The sequence below is a fragment of the Fukomys damarensis genome, unplaced genomic scaffold (assembly GCF_012274545.1).
Source record: "Fukomys damarensis isolate Sample0158 unplaced genomic scaffold, DMR_v1.0_HiC HiC_scaffold_3, whole genome shotgun sequence".
Taxonomy (NCBI): Eukaryota; Metazoa; Chordata; class Mammalia; order Rodentia; family Bathyergidae; genus Fukomys; species Fukomys damarensis.
Window position 1 is genome coordinate 15,605,729 of NW_022900915.1, and position 5,372 is coordinate 15,611,100.

At 45.3% G+C, this 5,372-nt stretch overlaps 1 non-coding gene across 1 annotated transcript; it reads right to left on the reverse strand.

Moving 5' to 3' along the window:
• Positions 1-743: 743 nt before the first annotated feature.
• Trnaq-cug lies at positions 744-815 on the reverse strand. The gene has a single exon. It is a non-coding gene; the product is annotated as a tRNA-Gln (tRNA).
• Between the last annotated feature and the right edge of the window lie 4,557 nt (positions 816-5,372).

A 5,372-nucleotide genomic window follows, 5' to 3' on the forward strand; every position in this document is an offset into this window, starting at 1 on the left:
TTCAGGCATTTGTAGGCAAATGGATGCAACTTGAGAAGATAATGTCAAGTGCAATAAGTCAGACACACAAGCTTAAATATCACATCATTTCTCTTATGTGAGAAACACTATATATATATATTTTACACACACACACACACACACACACACACAGAGCAAAATAGAAGTGATAAGTTGGAAGTAGGGAGAAGTTTAAATACTTCCTCAAATTATTTATTTCACTGTTTCAAAAATATTTTAATATATATGCTAATTTGTTTCAATTATACTACTAGCTTATCTTAGTTCATTGAAAGTTTTGTGTTATTACCGGTTTCTCTCTTTGTAAAGATCTTTTTGGTCTATGTCTCATACTCTTAGTAATGATTTTGAAGATAATGATACCAAGTGTATTAACTACTATTTATTCTGTTGTTTTTTTGTTTTTGTTTTTGTTTTTTGAGACAGGGTCTCACTATGTAGTTCGGACTGCCCTGGAACTCACTATGTAGCCCAAGGTGGTCTTGAAATAACAGCGATCCTCCTGCCTCAGCCTCCTGAGTGCTGGGATTACAGGTGTGAGCCACGACGCCCAGCGTTTATTCTGCTATTATTTTGTTGTGAATTTTTGTTTTATTTTCGCTTTAAATTTTTTTTTTTTTTTTTTGGTACTGGGGATTGAACTCGGGTCCTTGCGCTTGCAAGGCAAGCCACCGAACCGCTGAGCTACATCCCCGGCCCTAAAGGATATTAGTAGAACAGCAAGGTCCCACCGAGATTTGAACTTGGATCACTGGATTCAGAGTCCAGAGTGCTAACCATTACACCAGGGAACCCCACTGCTTTAAATTTTTAAAAAAATCTCTCCCCCAAAACTTCATTATGGTGAAGGCTGACAGGCTTTTTGGAATTGATCATTGAGGCTAATGCTCTGGGGAGGCCAAGGTTTTACAGGGAGGTGATGGAAACAGAAAGTGGAGCCTAGTTGGAGGGAGTAGATTATAGGACTTAGAACTTGGAGATCTGTCTCTGGCTCTCTTGCGCTTATTCTATTTCCTGTCTGCCATGAAGTGAGTAGTTTTCCTCCACCGTGCCCTTCTGCCGTGGTGTCCCTGGAGCCAACCCATCAAGGACTAAGACTTAGGAAACTATGAACCAAAATAAAATTTTCTTCCTTTAAATTTCTTCCCAGGCATTTATGACAACGACAAAGAGCTGACTAACATAGCCTCTGAATGTCACCCTTCCTCTCCCTTCCTCACCTGTCACAGTGGCACCATGTTATTGCATGTGAAGATGGCCAAGAGACTGCATTAGGGTGCGAGGAGGCACAGATTTCTCAGGTGGAAGGAACAGGCCCAAGGGACTTCTTGGTATGGCTCCGAACTTTTCCAAAATTGATTAAGAGCTCATAGTTCTAGAACAATCCTCGTGTGAAGAACTCCTTCTTCAAGATACTTTATGATGATGAAGATGGAAGTTTGTCGCTGAGGACACATGGTATTGGCAATAATTACAAAATACTATCAGCTGTCACGTATCGAGAGCTTATTATATGCCAGGTACTGGGTGAGCATCTTATACCTATTTATATGTAATTATCTCAGGTAGTCTTCTCACCCGGTATTGTGAGGTAAGTACATAGTTATTCCCATTTTAAAGGTAGAAGGAGAGCCAGGAGTGATGATGCCTGCCTGTAAACCCAGCACTTGGAAGGCTGAGGCAGGAGAAGAACCGTGATGATTTCAAGGCCAGCGCCTGGGCTGCAGAGTGAGTCCAATGCCAGCCGGAACTACATAGAGAGACCCTGTCTCCAAAAAACAAACAAACTGGGCTGAGAATTTAGCTCAGTGGTTCCACTACCTGCTTCGCAAGCGCAAGGTCTCGAGTTCGATTTCTGATACACAAAAACAAAAATACTTTAAACAGTAAGGTGGAGGGAGAAACTCAGAAAGAATGAGTGATTGGCCTAAGGCCACACAACTAGGAAACAGCGGAGCCAGGACAGAACTCTAAGGCTAAGTTTTTAACCATCAGGATATGCTACATTCCATTTAAACCCTCTGGAAAACCAGACCTTTTCCCTACACTCACACTCAGCAGGTATAAACGGGTACCCTTTAGTAGACTTGGGGTACATTTGGAGTCTTGGGAGACACTGCTATTCCTCTGTCCATGGTCTGGCTCCTGATTCCTGGAGTCAGAGAAGAGGAGATGCCAAAACATCTGGAATTGCAGATATCAATAGCTGGAAAGTGCCAGTTCCTTAATGTTCTCCAGCAAAATATTCCTAGACTCCTGGGCCTCCTTCTTGGAAGATGGGCCCACTTTGAATCTTTTTCTTCTGTTCTCCCAGTAGTGATTCCAAAGGCTCATTTCAGAATTATGGTCTTGAAGCAGGTGACAAGTGAGGCACAAACCAAAACCAGTCTGTATGCAAGAGAAGCCACAACTCTAAATGGGCTCTCTTCTCTTGGGGCCGGACTCAAGGCCTTAGATTATTGTGTACGGCTCTTTGCAGGAAGTGAGAACTTCATATCTTTGACACTGGATCACTGTCTCTTCTGCTCCCTCTCCCCATGATGCACTGATTTCAGCTTCATTCCTCCAGTGTTTCTCAGAGGCTGACCTCCAAATTAGATCTACGGTCACTTGAAATTACTGTGATCCCAGACTCAGGCCCCTGAAACATGGTCTGAACAACTTTCTGGGTCCTCCTTTCAACATGCATTGATCCTGATGTTACCCCTCTAGTTGGTGAGCTTCTAAAGGGCAGGGTCCACGTTAGTGTTGGATGCGGTCAGTTGGCACGCGTCTTCCGTTCCTGCTGTCACACAGTGTGTTACAGAGACTAGAGAGAGCCAGCCTGACCTCCCAGACTCCCTTCCCATCAGGTGATCGTGTGTGACTAGAGGGAGAAAAGAGGGACAGGGCCTCCTTTTGCCAATTTGGGCTCTTTGCTGGCAAGAAGAACCCCAGAGAAATGGGCTTCTCCTGCAAGATATTGGAACTTCTGATCTCTGCTTCCTAATTCTGGATGGCAACTATCTGACAAAGTATTCTTTAAATCAGTAGTTCCAGGGACAGCTTTTTGATTCCCTACTTTACCAATCATGGCAAACACAGGACTACTTCCAAGAGGAGGACTGTATAGCCTATTTCAGGGAGGAAGGGAGGGATGCGGTCAGTGGCATAGTGGCCTGCTTCAGGGCAAGCAGGGAGAGGGCAGGTGAGACTGGGCTTCCTGTTTTTGCCAAGGTGCCTTATTTGAGAGTTGTATGTCACAAACCTCATCACTAGTGTGGTGAAAGATACGGACCAGTTAAGTAGACATGAAAATATATTATTAACCATCCTCTCTCACCAACAACTTGCAAGCTTCCTCATTCAGAGGGTAGCAATGACAACCAACTCTTCAAATCACACATACTAAATATTTGTAGTTCTTTGTATCAGTTGCATCTTAATTAAATATGTTTACAACAGCACAATAAATACACAAAAAATGCAAGTGCCAAGCATAGTGGTGCATGCCTGCAACCCCAGCACTCTGGAGGCTGAGGCAGGAGAATTGCTGACAGTTTGAGGCCAGCGTGGGCTACATGGTGAGTGAGTTCAAGGCCAGCACACACTACATGATGAGACCCTGTTTCTAAAAACAAAACAAAAAGGATAAAGGCAGGGACAAAGTAAACAGATAGGTAGACAAAGAAATAGACTTGGATCTCAAAGGTTTACGGCTTATGTAAAGAGAATAGGCAAACAAGCACACCGTTCAAATGTGAGAGTTCATAATTCTGCTATCCATGCGATGTTGAATGTACATCCATGTGTGCATTACATATAAACACAGCATGACTTGGGAGTCTCTGTCTTAGTTTGAAAACTCACCTTTTTTTCACTGGCCTCAAAGGGATAACAGAGTGCTGTGAAGGTTAAAAATGCATGTGTGTTAGGAGGATAAGAATCAAGGTGAAATGATAAGCCTGCAGTGAAAGAAGGGAGAATAGAACTGCAATAAAGGAGGAGAGCTGGGAGTAGACGGGTGTGTGGAATAGGAATGAATTTAAATTGAAAGGAGGGACAGAGGTAAATAAAGAGGTATTTGAGGGGCAGGTAAGCAAGAAAGCCAACTTCCACACTCTTGGATAACTCAATCTCTGTGGCCAGAAATTAGCAGACATTAGATAAACATTTACTGAACTGAAGAACAATCTCAGGGAGGGTAGGGGAGGCAAGGATGACGCAGGGTGACAAATGCACGTGGTAATAGCCACTTGAACTTCCCGAGTTTTACCATAAGCCCAGCATTTGCTGGGCATTTAAAGGGTAGTATCCTTCTGAAACCTCCACAGTATTTGATGAGATAATTATCAGTGTCCCCATTTAACAGATAAAGAAGCTGAGGCTCAGATAGTCAGAGTCAAGATTTGAATTCTGACTTGTCTGGCTTCAAAACCAGTGTTTCTCACCAGCGCATTATATGTACCCACCTTTGAGTCAAGGGGTGTACGGCCCCTGCCTCCCTATCACCCTCACACACGGAAGTTTAGGGAAGAACCCAGAAGATATAGTCTCAGCTCTGCCTTATCAATGAGGAGAGTATTAAGAGAGGAGGGATGGGGTAAGGCCCCCCAACTGAGGAGGGACCATATTAAAGCCTCATCTTCAACAACACAAAGAAAAACAATTTGAAACTTAATCATCTCCCAGAATGATGATCCCTCCCCACAGCAGGGAGCACATTAGCAGAGCTAGAAATGATAATTCAGCAGCCCCCAACCCAGCAGGGAGGGAAAGAGAGGAGGAGCGGGGAGGAGAGAGTGAGGGAAACAGACACAGAGGCACAGAGACAGGTGGGGGGCAGGGGGAGAAGCAGAGCCTGACCTCTCAGGATCCTTTTTCCTGCCCTGCTCTGAGACAGGGCTCCAGGGGAGAGGTCTGGGGGCGCTTGATCTCTCCGTTGTGCTCAAATGGGGCAGAGGACAGTGTGCTCTCTGGGGAGTTCTCGGCACTGATGGATATCCTCAGAGCTGCCTTCAAGGCCACCCAAGCCAGGTGGGGTTTGTTGTGTTAGCCAGGGTGGGGAAGAGTTTTTTAAACAGTAGGATTGGCTGTGGGGGCCCCTTGTCCTAAAGCAACGAGGAAAATCAGTGGTCTTTCAGGACTCGAGCTGCTGGACAGCTCCCGGCCCAGCGAAGGTTCTCCCCTCAGCACCCGAGGTAGAGCGGGTGAGGCTTCTCTACAACACACACCCTCAGGAGAAGCGTGAAGGCTGCTGGGAGCTACTGGGGAAAGGGCGCTGGGTCCTGAAAGGGTCCCGATGGAGATCTGGTGGGGACCTTGAGACTGGAGCCCTGGGGCAACTTCTCCAGACACATTCCTTTCTTCTG